Below are 16,995 nucleotides of genomic sequence, written 5' to 3' on the forward strand. Positions count from 1 at the left end.
TGTATGCATGTATGCAAATATTAATTATACAACAATTAATAAGTTTTAATAAATGAATGTTGAGGTGAAATAAATATTACATAGATATTAATGATGTGTCAATTAGTATATATTAATTGTGAGCAATAAATACTCCCTTTGTTTTTTTATTCGTCGTTTTGACTTTTGCACGTATTTTAATGTGTTTTGACGGGCTAGTTAGAAATATGATTTTAAAAATTTTATTTTTGTGAATTAAAATATAAGTTGTCTACTTTTATTTACAAAAAGAAAATTTTACGAATGATAATTTTAACTAGCCGGTCAAAACACATTGAAATGTGTGCAAAAGTCGAAGTTACAAATAAAAAAAGGGAGTATTATATAAATATTAATAGTCAACTAACAAATATTAATTGTGATAATAAATATGAAATAAATATTATAAAGATATTAAATAGGGGCATAATCATCATATGAATTAAATTGTTTATCAAACCCCCCTGTTGTTGTACTATATATATAAATAATAGAAGAATAAAATATTCAATTCTTAGAATCAAATTTTAAAAATAATACAAAATAAAAGATACCTAAGTTTTTTGAACTCCAGAAAGAAATAAGATAATACTTCTTTTTCAACACCAAACCAACTTTTTTCTTCGGTTTTTATTTATCAAGCCTCGGGTGAATATTTGAGAAAATATAAAGAAGTGCATTCAATTCAGAATTTAAAATATCCAAATAAATTATAAAAATTTACTGAATTTAAGATTTTGCAAAGACTTGAAAAATATGAATACAAAATCTGTAAGTTAATGAAAAAATCTAGTCAAAACCAATAACATGAATCTACGTGAGATTTTAAAATTTTAAAACACCTTAATATCAACAAAATTCACGAACTTAAAAAAGTTCCTCGGAGTAAATAATTCTTTAAGTATCACCGATAGGGTTGCCCTGTAAATCTAAAGAAAGGTTTGTCGTCCAAAATCGGACCGGGCCGGACCTTCTCGGACAACCTAAAATCTGATTTTTTTAAAGTTAAGGACCGAGAACCCGACTGACTATATATTTGATCTTGGGACCGGACCGGAAAAACCCGGATTGAATCGGGACCGAGACATATTTTTATATTAAAATTTTAATTTTTAAATTTATTTTCTATATTTCTTTCAAATTTATATACATAAAAAAGTTATGTTACTTCGTAAGCCAATAAAAATTTAAAAGTAAGTACACAACTTATTATTTTCAAAGTAAATATTAATTTTTAAATGTAAACATATTAATATTTTATTACATGAAGTACGATGTTTAGTAATTTAGAGTGTAGTATCGATCTGTTTTATTACATTAATTTATTAACAATTAATTTGGATCATTAAATTATGATCCGCATAAATGTTTAATTTTTATATATGACCTTTTAATATACAAAGTAGAGTTAAAATAATTATATATATACACACATAGCCGTGTTTGTTTTTGCATATTATGTATCCGAGTTTTCAAGAGTTTAGGAGTGTAAAACACTTGACCTCTCTAATTATTTTGTATTTTACAAACGCATGGTTGTGAATGTTCGTATTTCATTCCCTTTTTTAAACGTACATAGAGATCTCAAGTTGATATAACATTTATCTTGATCAGATTTAAGGAAAACACAAAAAGAATCAAGAAAATATTCACCCCCTTCTTATTCAAGTTCACGTACTATATCATCCAATCCAACAACCGAATATATACCGAACCCAACAACCCATCATAGGCCAGTCCAAAAAAGTTAGCAATTTGGTACACATTAGTTGTTTATTTGTATCTATAAATTAAAGGACCCAATTACTCTTATTGTTATTGATGTGATATGTTACAAATAGCCCCTCTTATAGGAACGACATCCTCGTCGATGTCACAAACACATACGGAAACCGGACAGTGCCTCTACACTTCCGGAAGGGTAGATCTCTATTACCATTTATAACATCCAAGCCCACAACCGAATATATACCGCACCAAACAACCCACCACAGGTCAGTCCGAAAAAGCTAAAAAAATTTTACACATTAGTTGTTGACTTGTATCTGTCCCGATTCCGGGGCGGAGCCGTATGACGCGAGAGTATCACATAATGTTCCTTTGACAAGGGTGTAATACCTCTACCTATCATGCCCGACAAGCGGCCCACGTGGCTGCATCCCTACTCACCTGGTCCATGCACATCGCTCTCTCCAGGAGGTTGGTCGCCTTTCCTAAATCTTCCAATTTCCAAGAAGATCCCAAGCTCGATCGGGTTTAGTATCAAGATGATCCTGTTTTCTTTTCAATATATATATATGGGTTTGTGCAGCATTTCCACGATACCATTATGATCAATTAATGGGACTCGGTCGGAAAGATAAAGGACCCGATTACTCTTATTCTTATCGATGTTAACAGGCTGAACTTTTCAGACTATTAAATCTAAATATAATACTTATAAAAACACATTTATTCAATAAATTAAAGATTACACGAAAGTCAAAGTAGCGGTCAAATATTTATATCAAAATCATATAATTGGAGACGCAACTCCAAAATTCAATAATCAATTTCTTATACTTAACAAAAACTATTTCTAATATTACAATTTTTCTCATCCAATAAATTGCATCAAATCACGTAGCATAAATTTCGATGTTCACATATTAATCTCAAAAGCTTCCACAATGTACGAACCTGAAATATTAGAAAAGTGTAAGCTCGACAGCTTAACATGTAACAAATTGACTTACAAATATTCTCAAATAATCAATGGGCGTTTTATAAATTAACTTTTCTAGAAATCAGTGTTATCAAATTTGAAAACCTTCCTTAAAAAGAATTTGATCCCCAAATTCACAACAATCATATTACTTCTAGGCATTTAATCTACTATAAATCAAATTTAAACTCTGGTCCACAAGAACGCATTGTAAAGAATGTACCGTGACGCCCCCAAAACCCACCCTTTCAAGTATTCATGTCATCACTGTACCATGCTTAACACACCTGTATTAACATTATAAATCATAATATAATATAACATTCATTGTTGACGCCACTCCACATATCTCAGGATCTAGTCGCCAAACTTACCTGTTTATTACACCCATAACAGAATTCTATTACAAGTTTGAAAGATAAGGCACACGTCTTTAAAAATTCATAATACTTTATTACATATAATAAATGATAGATATATGGCTAAACACTTCCACTACGAACATGTTCTTTTCCTTTCCATTGCAATTCCCGATAATACGGGTCATCCTTTTCGTTCTTCACTGTTTGAGAATATAAGAATAGTAAGAGTGAGCAACCGAGTGTTCAACAAGTACAGATGATCAAATTTCACAATAATAATAAGAAATGGGTACCAAGAGCAATAAAGATTTAAATTTAACAATAAATATTCAACAACACATCACAAATTATAATAGAACACTTGTCTGGCACTTCACCACCTGATTCAAGATTTAACTGGTCATTTTCCCATCCTGGTACATCAGTGATGCGATCCACTACCACACTGTATCATACTCCTGCGTGTCTTACGCTCACCCGATCACGGCTCGTCGTAAGAACGCCTAACACACACTTGCTAGCATAAAAAAAAGGGTTAACGTCTTAACCCTCGGTTGCACTTAAGCTGAATAACATGTTCATATATCGGACTGTCACAATAAATATCGTGGGCCAAACCCCACATTGACCAGTATATATGAACACATCCCGATTCAATTCTCACTTCACATATTTTTGGATCGAATAATGAACCAGTCACTATTTAAGAATAATTTGGTATCGTCATGGACGATATGTCGATACGTTCCAAACACTGTGATTATCTCGAAATAATGAGAATAATCATATCAATTACCAACTCGAATAGTTCAAGATATTGAAAAGTTCGAAATGAAGAATTTCTATGAAAGTAAAAGATAATCAATTTATTGATCAAAAATCTTGAAAGGGTTCAATGAATTGATATTAAAGATTATTTACATAGAAAAAGAATTAATCGATCTAAATGATGAATCAATTTATTATTTGGAAATAATTAGGCGAATATAGGAACTTTATATACGTCCGATCCAAAATGAATTAAATGTCTTGAACAATGGTGCAGTCGTGTAAAGAAATAAAATTAACTGTATCGATAAACATAAGGACTTCAAACAAGAAGTGATCGAATTAGGTAATGTTTCGAGATATATGAGATATATTAATAGCAAATAATAAATTCAAATTTCATATCAGAATATTCACAATAATTACCAACAGTCAAAATGCTATATTAATATTTATCAATGCAATAGTTTATTCTTCTCAAAATGCTATTAAACTCATAATTCGATATTTATGAAAACTTAATTGAACTTTTATTTGTCAAAAGAATATTCGATGCTTAAAAATAAATTAGTTAGGTTATTTTAATGGTCTAAAGTCAATTGTATTATTATCTCATTATATTTATTGATACAATAATTATTATTTAATTCTCCCACTTTACACAATATATTTTCGATTATCTATTCATTTATTAATAAATCAATTATCCATTTAAAACCAAAGATAATATTATAATTCTTTTGAATTTAGTATTCCTCTTATCCGTTAAAATTTTCAAAGTTTGACTTACCAACTATAATTTAACTCCACTTTTAATCTCTTTTATTAAATTCAGAGCACACAATAATATTATTTTGATACATCTCATAGATACTTAAACTACTCTTTCAATACAACTAATACACAATCCAAATAAAACAAAATAACTTTAAAATACATTTATTATACAATTAAAATAACTCAGAATACATCAGCAATACAATTTAAATACAATTCAATATTAAATCAAAATACACTCAACTCCTCACCACATTTCTCTTTCATCACCCAACCCACTGCTCAACGACGACCGTGGCGGCCACATGCGGCATCTACCATCCGGCGGTGGTCCGACCAACTTCCATCCACTTCCAAAACTCATTTTCTTACCCGATTTCAATTACCCATTCCCCGATCTATTACCCTATCCCAACCGTCGTTTTGCTAAATTCGAATTGGAAGCCAAATTCCGGTCAAACTCTGATTTACTCTCTCTCTCTCTCTCTCTCTCTCTCTCTCTCTCCCTCTCCCTCTCCCTCTCCCTCTCTCTCTCTCTCCTTTCCTCCTCCCCCCTCTCTCTCTCCCCCCCCTCTCTCTCTCTCTCTTCCTTTCTCCCCCTCCCTCCTTCTCTCGCTCGATTCTAGAAGAACAATGCCACCACCATCGTCGGTGATGGCTTCACCGTTTTTCGGCCACCACTAACACACACAACTCACACAAAACACACACATCAATCACCACTTTCTTACTCCATTTTCCCCTCCAATTTCTCCAGCATCGAACCCCCCACCCTTCATTTAGCAGCTGCCCGCACAAAACCACCACCACCACCATCAACGATGGCGGCGTCCGCTGCGGTGATGGTTCACCCATCTCCGATCACAAATCGTTAATTTCCACTCTGACCCACACTCCTCATTCCATGAACAAACCAACTCTACCAACAATTACCACTACTAAACAACAAACACAAAATTCCCCATTTCAAGCGTAACTTTTTTTTGAATTGGGGAAAATACCCATGGATAACCCAATTTCTATATTTAACCCAACAGAAATTAATATTGTACAAATTCTGAAAAATAATCATTACACATATTCGATTATTCTACTTTATCAAGCTATCCCAAATCAAGTATCTATATAAAACTCTACATATAGCAATTAAACCTCATAAATATGAATTAGAAAGAGAGATAATATTAAATGCTACTATCAATTAGATACAAAAAGGAAAGAGTCAATACCTTTTATAAGGAGGATGAGTTACGAAAAGTCTTAAATACTAACTACTTTTTTTTGTCAGGTGTACATAGATGAATTGTATCAAGATATAATGTCTGGTTCACGGATTTCTTTCTTTCAAAAAAGTTTATTCTCTAACTAAAAGATATATAAATATATCTTCGAATATTTAGATAATAAATCTTTAATGATCGAAAAAAGAAAACCCATGAATGTCAAGTGATGTTTCTCCGAAACAAGCCTGCAAACCCCATACAAGTGAAATAATTAATTAGTCTTAATTATCATAACAATTAAATATACTAACTTTTCGGTATAAATAAAAAACTACAATTTATATAGTTATATATAAAAATCTAGAAAAAACTTAAAAGCTATATAATATATTACACGAAAGATGAACATCTAACCAAAGGAAAAAGGTTCATTGGTTAGATATAATCTGAATAATGATAAATTATACTATAATAATAGAGAGAACAGTAAATTTGAGGATTAAAGTATGTCCAACGTCATAACAAAACTTATATGGTATTCATCATAACAATTACCATCAACGGTAAATATTATCTCCTTGAAGACACAAAAATGCCCACTGTCATGGCCCCATTAATCCGAAATCATTTATGACACACAAGAAATTATATATTAACCAAAAAATTGGTACTATAAAATGTGATTAAAATACCAAAAAATACGTCATCATAGAGGAAGTTTTAGTAAGCAATAAAGGTGATTAAAAATTAAAACTCTTCAAAGAACATTAAAGCATTAATCACATTTATTGTACTGCAAAATTATAGTTAATTTGGAAAATAAACAAAAATAACATTATATAATAAATATGTGCTACAATTATGGACCTAAACTGATGTAAAATTAAACCTGAAACAAATAACAAATGAGAGCATTAATTGAAATTAAAATCTTACAAATATGGGAACTCTTTTAAATACTAGCATAATTATAGAAAATGAGTTTTGTAACGGTAGAAACAGTTAAAGGTCATAAATGAAAAAAATGACCAGTTAGGCATAAAATGTTACGCTAATATTAAACTTATTTCTCACTCTTATCATTAAATTAGCATTAATCAGTTAGGACTAACTGATCCTACTTAAGCGTGCGATAATTACGCCTGCCTATTGCTAAACCCAATATTGCATTTCAAAAATTCAGATCTCAATTATTAAACTAATTATGCTCCAAATTTAAAATAAATATGAAAACCAAGTAAATATGAACTCATTCTTTAGCGTAAAGCTCTATAAAACAACTAAAGTACATATCATGCCAAATCACAGTAAATTTTATTACGTAATTAAACATTCGTCATAAATTCTAACCAATTAATCCCCTGACACCAAAGTAATTTTTCTATAAAATTAATCAAAATAACTAAAGCACATGAAGGAGAATTAGAAGTTTAAGAAAAACACTATTGTCGAAGGCACATGCTATAAGTGACAATTACAACTATGTTAAAGCATCGTTAGGTAATACAAGAGTGAGACATGAAAATCATGTTACAAAATTGATCTATTAAAAGATTCATAAAATTCACTGGAACTAAACAGAAAAAGAACATGTAAATAACTTACACGAGTAATAGGGTTTGAAGATATGCAACCAAGCGAATACAGAAACAATAATATAACAACAATCATATAACAATCATCGAAATAGAGGGAGTTATTCCTGAGATTTTACAATCGAATTATACCTTGGATTGTGGAGTCAATACACACAACCCATATACTTTTTATTACAGAATAAACAGAGGAATGGATACTGAATAGACTAATCCAAAGCTGACTCGCTTTCTCCATCAGAGTTGACTTTTTGGTTTGTTAATCTCTCATAACCCCTCGCAATCCCAAAATTACCCGACCCGATATAAGTCGTATTATCATCACTTTCGTGCATAATTGACATATCCATACATGACGTTGTAACTGCAGCCCGATCCATCTCTCTGAAATTTTAATCTGATTGGTTTGAAAAAGAGAAAAAAATTCCGGTCCCTATATTTGGCCGTTAATATTATTTTAGTCAAATAGTACTTTTAAACACATACGTAGAGAGAGAGTCAACCCAATTTGATCTTCTTCCCAAACTTTAATTACTCCTCTAATCTTTCTTACAAAAACTCCAACCCAACTTGATCTTCTTCCAAAGTTTTAATTACCCTTATAATCTACCTTAATAACTCCAAATATTTATATACATAGATAGTCATAACTTAGTGGTGTGCTAATTTAGAAATTTGGGAGCGAAAGGGAAGGTGGAGTTTCCAAATATTTGTATAGGAGATTTTATTGCCAAAATAATAATTTATGATTTATCTCTACTCCTCTAGAATCATCTCAACATTTCTATAATGGTAAATATTATTATTTACAAGAGTATATTAACTAGGAAGACATTTACTCCTACATATAATTTAAAAATAATTATACTACATCTTAACATTTATGTTGCCTAGTATATGAAATAATAAATGAAGTAAAGCACTAAATTGGAAATACTCAGTAATTTAAATATTAGTTATTCGATCCTTATTTCCAATTAAACAACAAAATGGAAATAAACTTAATAAAATATATCAAATCCAATAAAATATTATATAGTACTCCCTTAGTCCCTCCAGGTTCTTTACATGGGGGTACGGGGGATCGACACGTATTTTAAGACTCCCGTAAAGTATGGTTCCCTAAATAAAAATATAATGTTAATATTTTTATAAAGAAAAAGAAAATTTTAAAAATAAATTATAGAACTATACTTTATAGTAGCCTTAAAATGTGTGTTAAGCATAAGAAAAAAGTATGTAAAGAAATGAGTGGGACGGAGGGAGTACAAAATTTTAATATTTGAAAAATAATAGAATAATAAAATTTTCCGATATAAAAATAACAATCACTTAAATAAATTAGCAACACGCCCAATATAAATTACCGAAGAATGCATAATAGTGACTAGATTTAATCAAAACAAAATTTGTAATAGTACTATTTTAAAATAATAACTTTCGATGCTCTCAATTATAATAGTAGGTCGTATGAAATAGTAGAAATTCTGACTCGTGTTCCCTATGTTTACAATAACAAGCATTCTAATAATTAATACTAACGATTTAAATTTTTGAGATAGAGCAATATAATAATTCAGTTACTTAAAATTTCGCGGGCGTTACAATCTTCCCCCAAAGAATTCCGTCTTCGGAATCAGCACAGTTAGAGAAAAGTGAGGGCTGATTCTTTCACATCTCTTCCTCGGGTTCCCAAGTAGCCTCATCTATCAAATGATTTATCCGGATTATCTTAACCAAATTGATTTCGTTATGCTTTAACTTTCAAACCTTATTGTCTACAATCTGTATAGGTTGTTCCTCATATGTCAAATATGGATGAACCTTTATTGGCTCGTAGGCAAGTACGTTATGATTATCAGGATGGTAAGCCTTTAAACTGAAATATGAAACACATCGTGGATGTACTGAAGATCTGATGCCAGTGTTAATTGATATGATACAACTCCAACTTTCTTTAAAATCTCAAATGAACCAATATATCTAAGACTTAGTTTTCCTTTCTTCCCGAACCTCATAACTCCTTTCCAAGGTGATACCTTAAGTAAAACTTTATCTCCAATCTCAAATTCATTATGTTTTCTTGCTAAATTAACATATTTCTTTTTACGATCTTGGACGGCTATTAATCGTTTCTTAATTTTCTCAATGGATTGTGTGGTTTGTTGAATCAACTCAGGTCCATATATCTTTCTTTCTCCCACTTCTTCCCTTCTTCCCAACACACTTGAAATCTGCATTTCCTACCATAGAGAGCTTCAAACGGAGCCATTCCTATACTCGAATGAAAACTATTATTGTAAGCAAACTCAACTAACGGTAAATGATCATCCCAATTTCCTTTAAAATCCAAGAGACGAGCCCTTAACATATCTTCAATCATTTGAATAGTTATCTTGCTTTGTACGTCGATCTGGGGATGGTAAGCTGTACTCATGTTTAATCTCGTTCCTAACCATTCCTGAAAACCTTTTCAAAATCTGGAAGAGAATCTTGCATCTCTGTTATTCCCTAACAATCTAACAATAGAATTACAGAATGGGGGTTTAATGTAATTCTTGGTTTCTTTTGGAAATTAAGAAAACTCTTTACCAAAATATATCTGTGTTTGAATATGCAAGTGTGCGGAAATGAAATATATATGTATTCAAGACACAAAGTAATTAAATACAAGGATTTAAAAACTTTCCGGTGGATTGATCTTTTCCACCAGAGATATATATTGATTGAGAACTATAATATCCTGTATTTTTCAGAATTAATATTATTATTATTTGAATATATATGTGCTTTTATGATTTAGAAAGAATAAAATGGTGGATATTTTATTCCTGTTTCGTGGGTTTGTGTCTTTAATTGGACTAATGTGCTAATTGATAGCTCGTGTCAATCCCTTTTTGTATTGTAAAAGTATTTAGACACTTTTACTATTTTCAAATGTTATCTGAAAGTCGATCGTTTTAATGATATCGGTAAAATTGAGTGTAATTTTCCAATTTTGGGGATTGAGTGGATATTTTACTCGCCTCAATATTATATCTGTGTCAGAAATATTCTTTGGTATTTTACCTATGTTCACCCGGGTATGGGGTGAGGTTGAAAAATATTAAAAATAATATTTTACGGCTATTTTGTCACGTGTTAAATAAATTATTTCGTGTTTAATAATATTTAAAAGTATGTCTAACCATGAATTAACATGCGATAGAGTTGTGTGTGGTCCCGTAAGGACCAAAGTATTTTTCGGATACTCGTTTCGTGTTTAAAATGCATTTATATGAATTGATCCGCAATCTGGACGCGTGTTTATTAACGTCTTTATCGAGGTACTCGTTTTATCTCGTTTTATGTGCGTTTGCATGCATTTTATATGTTTTCGGGGTTTTCTGTTAATTTAGAAAATATTTCGGTTTCTCAAAAATCAAGGGACCGGGACCCCATCGGGACGTCAAAACCCACAAAATTTGTATTATCATTTTAGAAAATCGTGGGACTTTCAAATATTTAATATTTTTGTATTTTAGAATTATTCATAATTTTTGAGAAAATTTGACATTATTTTTGTATTTATTGGATTAAAAATTATTCCCCGTTAATTATTAACTTTGGGCTAATTACTTTCATTAAATGATATAATTAGGCCCCAAATAATTTTAGGGGTATTTTTTTGTAAGTATAAATAGATTTGCATTTATTAATAATTATTATTAAAAATCATATATATATTTTTATTTTTCAGAAAATAGCATAATTCTCTAAAATATGTTCTTGGAGTTCTTGAGTTTTCTGGGAATCAAAGCTCAAATTGAAAATGATGCGGATCTCAGTTTTTGAAGTATGAGTAACCAAAATGCTCAGATTTTTATGCTCTTTCTGTTTATGGCATCAAGTCTTTCAAACGATAGGTAATTTATTAATTTCGTAATTTAGGGTTCTTGATCCGAATTTGGGGATTTCTATTTGAGAAAATTTTAGTTGATTTGGATGTTAGGAATCGCTTTAAAATGTTCAGGAGAATCAATTCACGTATAAATATTGAATATTTGTGTTCAATTTCATCTAAGTCGAGTTCTTGAGTTTTATTATTTTTATTTTTCAAATTTTTGAATTGTTCTTGACTGGGCTATTATATTTGATGACATGAATAGACTATACGTATTCCCATCATCATTTTGACATATTAACTGTTCAATTTGATATAAAAACGTGTAGGTTCGATGTTTGGCTGGATTTTTCCGCAGGCGTGCTTCAATTTTGATCGGAGATGACTTGTTATTGGTTAATTGCTGCTGTTGCTATTAATACTGAGTTGCCAGGTTGTTGATTGTGCGATTGAGACTGAAAACTGAAGCAAACAGATCGATTTTGGCTAAGAAATCAAGCTCGCCGGAACACGCCGGGATTCGGGCTCGTTCCAGAAACCGGCTGGTGTTCAACCTGAACCCGGTTCTGTTCCTGATGACCTAGTATAATGACCCGGGTTTGATCGATTTCTCCCCAAACTTAATTACAGTAAAGTGTTTGTGTGATTTATTTGTAAAAATAAATCAATAATCCTAGTTTAAACTCAAAAATTTTATTTTAATTCAAAATTAAATTTGGTTAATTATTTTAATAATTAACTGAATTGTTTTAATTCCAATTTTTTTTTAATTTTTTCATTATTTCCAAAAATCTAATTTAATTTAATTATTTATAATTTATTTTAGTTAATTATTTATGGATTTAATTAATTGGTTAATTGATTAAATCATTTAATTAATTAATTTTATTTATAAATAGTTAAATAAATGTAAATTATTTATAATTAATTCAAATAATTCCTAAAAATTATTTATGAGCTTTTAAAATTTATATTTGGGTATCTAACAATTAATTATTATTATCATTAATTGATTTATTCCTATTTATTTTTATTTTATTCATAATAAATAGACTGTTTGTCCGTTTAATACGAAACGAACGCGTCTAGACTTAGAAAAATATTTCGCTTTCATTAAAAATACTTTCGAGACCAAAATCCTTTTTTTCAAAAGTTCTCTTGTTTTGCAAGTTAATTCTGAGTCGCGTATTTACCAAAAAGACGTATTTTGACCCAATTTTAGTTTTAAACGTACCGAGTCGAACCTTTTGATGAACCGAGGCATAGTGATATGAATTATGTGATATGTGAGTTATGTGTTTACGTGGTATGTGAATTACGTGTGTACGTGGGTCAAGGGTCCTGTATTTGACTATTATAAGTATGTGTGGGCTATCGTATGGGCAAACGATAGGGTTTTGACGTGTAGTTCGTCGAGTAATTATCGTTTAGACGATTAAAGTTATATCTTTTAATTATAGATGCGGATCGTTCGAATTGATCAGGACTAGACATTGGAAAGAATAAAATGGAATGGTATTGGATATATGGCTTCTAGCAATCGCAGGAACAACATATCGGTGAGTTGTCAAAATAGAAGGACAGTGAGGTCATGAGATGCCAAACTGAGATAAGTGTTTTATTGCGGGTGTGACTAACTGTTAAAAACCCAAAGACAAGTATCCCTATCTTCACTTATCTTTCAAGTGATGTCTATTTTGAACCCTATTATACAAGTTTCTACGCTATTCTAATTCCAGAATAGTTCAATATTTTTCATATCCAACTGCTTATGATTATGTAAGTATTACTTTCCTATTCTCAGTTCAGAATAGATAATATTTTACATATCGCTGAATTAAATGCTTATTATGCAAATACTCTTCTGCTACTTAATGTTCAAAATATCTCAGTGATTTTACTTATCAAATTAATGGATTTATAAATGTTTTATATTTTGAGAAAAATGATTTGGTTGTGAGTATTCCTGCCCAAGTGAATGGGGGAACAAAATTATTTCGGGTGTCGATTATTATGACCCTTTTCAATAAGGTTTTAAGATTGGATGAATGCGTAAGCGACCAGGGCGGACGGTCCAACGGAGGGCCATGTATTATATGAAATTTTTATAATACAAACTATGCCACAAGCAAATATATTGCCTTTTTATTTGAGTACTCGTATTTTGGGACATGTTTCTACGAATCATGACCCAATGCTATCACACGGGCTGATCAACATGTGATAGTACGTCCGTTGGAAAAAGATTCCAATCTAAATTATTATATCATTTTTGATTTATCAAGTTCTTTGGTTTTGGATAAAAGGTGAAATGCAGTTTTGATTCAGTTTCTGCTTGATTTGGATATTTAGGTTGTTGTTAAATATCAAAGGTGGTATTAGTATAGATGATTGATGTTGACTTCAGTATGGGATGTTGTGGCCATCAAAGTTCGTATTGATATCTAATTTGATATGACAACAAAATATGTATTAATATCACGGGTTCGGTTTCAAAAAAGTTTATAATTCAATCCATAATTATTGTTTCATGTTATTGTTGTTTATGATATTTCCGTAAACACTGTTTTATGAGTTTTATTCTCGTTGAGATTCAAAATATTGTTGAAGAATTTTCGCTCGGAAACATCAAAAAAGGTTTTAATACAATTAGGGAATCAATTCTGGGTTTCCTTAACAAATTTTTTGTTTCAGCAATTATGATTTTAAAATATTTTACGCTATTGCAGATGTTGGTTTTTATATTAAAAGACCTTATATATGCTATAATGAACTTGCTAAGCATTTCTTTCGCTCATACTTGCCTGTTTTTAAATTTAACCTCCAGTAAGGATTATCTTGCGCTGTTTAGCTACGTAATTCAAGAAAGAAAAGGAAGAAGCTTTTGAAAGGTGGCTAGTCCAGGGTTTGCGGACTAGTGTAAGTTATGTTATGTAAAATTGTTTATATTATATTATATTATAGTTGTGTATTGTATAGCTGGGACAAGTATACTTTTTTTCGAAGTTATACTATTGGATTTAGTTTTGGAGTTTGTAAATTATTGAAAAGAGTTTTAAAAGAAAGTGAAAAATTTATTGGTGGAATTTGGAATTCTTGTTTCTAGAACTGTAACCTTAAAAGATCTTGGATTAGTTTGGTGTCATAAATGATAAATATTTTCTGCTGTCATTTATTTATTGATTCAACAAGTTATTTTGGATTGAGGTTTCATAGTGACGACCAAATCCTCTGACCCCGGATTTGGGGGCATTACAAGAACTCTGTAATGCAAGAATGCACACAACTGCATACAAGTAAAGTTATAAAGAAAGAATAGAGAAATTCCTAACAGATGTAGCCTTTTCTATTTCTCAGTTCAATCGAAAAAAATTAATCTACTTGCTATACTTGGTTTATATATCACCAAGTTACATATGAAAAAGATAAACATATAAAACAAAAATGTATAAGTCTAATCACAAGTTTCTTCATCTCTCTATCCAGCATCTTTGTATTTCTTCAAGTAGGCAAGAAAATGAAAATGCTTCTTTGTTATCATAAACCTACAAATAGGCTGCCATATTCCTTTCACATACAATCAATCCATGTGACTGTCAAGTCACTCTCAACTGATATTTAATTTGTTATCCATCGAGATTTTGTAGATTATCCGTTGAGTCTCTATTAGATCATCCGTTGAGAGTATCTTGAGTTATCCGTCGAAGCCTTATAGAATTATCCATTGAAAGTATTTCAATAGCAGTTGACACAATTTCATTTATGCAAAATTACAAGATATCAAATATTTACAATTAGGCAACCTATTTTGCATATCATTATAGTAGTCAACATGACTTAAAATATCCTACAACCTCTAATTCTATAAGACATTACAGTATACAAGAATGTGGTACAAAAACTTATTTAAACATAAGCTACTCTTTCAACGGATGACAAAGAAGATTATCCGTTGAAAGTTACAAATACACTTAATTAAATCTACCAAGGTGTTTTGGTGAAATATCATCAAGCCTACAACATATTCCGAATAATCTCCCCCAATTTGTGTCTACTAGAATTATAGGCATAAATTTAGGAGGACTTGATGATAAAAAACACCTTATACAAAATGATCATTCAATAGTAGATTTGATAATTGTTCTCCTAAGCACTTGTTCCTTTTCAAACTATAACCCTTTCTGGTTGCTCCATATAGGTTACGTCTAGTTGCATACCTATGCCCTCATATGCCCCTATTTGTCTAGCATCCGAATTACACTTCCTTAACATTGATACGTGGAACACATTATGAACTTGCTACAGGTTCGGGGGTAGGGCTAGCTCATATGCTAACTTCCTAATACGACTTAATATATCCAAGGTTCCAACAATTCGTGGGCTTAGCTTTCCTTTCTTTCCGAACCACATCCATCCTTTCCAAGGGAATACCTATAACAACACTAGGTCCCCTACTTCCTATTCTTTGTCCTTTTGTGTCAAATTAACATACTTCTTATGTCCATCTTGGGCTACTACCAGCCGTCCTCTGATTAGATCTATTATATCCTTGGTTCTTTGGACCGCTGCTGGTACGAGCATCTTACGCTCTACAACTTCATCCTAACATAAGGGAGATCGACATTGTCTTCCCTCAAGGATCTCATAAGGCGACATCTCGATACTTGACATACGATCTATTATCGTGAAAAAACTCAATCCGCATTAAGTGATCATTCCAAATTCTTTCAAGTCTATTGCACAGAATCTCATCATAGCTTCTAGCATTATAGCTTTTGCTTCTCAATACCCATTCTTTTCCAGTTCGTAATCGCTACTATCTTCCGTACCAAATTTTATACTGATTACACTTTTGCTCGTTAGCGTTCTATAACCTTTTAATAATCGCGTCAACCTTAGTATCACAAACGCGTTAGAATCGGAATACCACCGCACTGGTACCACTTCATCTCTAGCTGCCTCCATTTTCGAAAGCTTGGTCCTTCATATAGAAGTAAAAGAATTTATTGAGAGATCACTATGATCATGAACACTTGTTACATTGCATAGTTAGTACAGAAGGTGGCCAACCTTTAGTACTTGAAAAGCAATTAAACAATAGATGATATCCTACTAGGCTTCTATCACACAGATAGATAGTCATTCGGAAATACCTCCCCTTCTGGAAGGGTTGTTCTTCTCAGCTTATATGAAATGAAAAGGAGAGAAAAGAACGAATTGAATAGAATTGTATATATATAAAATATACTGCCACAAAATATCTGGCTTGAAATCTACCTCTGAACTATAGAGGTTTATCATAGAAGAACAAAACATATATGTATATAAATCAACATCAAGCATTATAGCATCGTATTTCACATGCCTAAATATTTTTGATATTCTGTCCATCATTCTATGGACCCATGCTCTTGCTCGAGCTTATACACAATCACCTTTGAAACTCCCTCGACATCGAAACTCGAATAAGGGATTTCATTCTAGATATCATCGTTATTAGAATTCTATGCTTGCACCGCAACCTTCCTTATATAGTAATACGACTCTCTATTAATAAGAAGGAATAAGTATTCAATAGGTAAATAATCGACTTAATTAGCCTATCAATGATAACTTATACACCACCACGACCCGATTAGTGGTACTCACTCTCAACATCCATTCC

At 31.2% G+C, this 16,995-nt stretch overlaps 1 long non-coding RNA gene across 1 annotated transcript; it reads right to left on the bottom strand.

Moving 5' to 3' along the window:
- Positions 1 to 3,014: 3,014 nt before the first annotated feature.
- On the bottom strand, positions 3,015 to 6,051 carry LOC141682736 (uncharacterized). Its single transcript, XR_012559929.1, has 2 exons — positions 5,859 to 6,051; positions 3,015 to 3,284 (listed from the first exon to the last, which is right to left on the bottom strand). It is a non-coding gene; the product is annotated as an uncharacterized LOC141682736 (long non-coding RNA).
- Between the last annotated feature and the right edge of the window lie 10,944 nt (positions 6,052 to 16,995).

This window comes from Apium graveolens, chromosome 9, assembly GCF_009905375.1.
Source record: "Apium graveolens cultivar Ventura chromosome 9, ASM990537v1, whole genome shotgun sequence".
In the NCBI taxonomy this organism is placed as follows: domain Eukaryota; kingdom Viridiplantae; phylum Streptophyta; class Magnoliopsida; order Apiales; family Apiaceae; genus Apium; species Apium graveolens.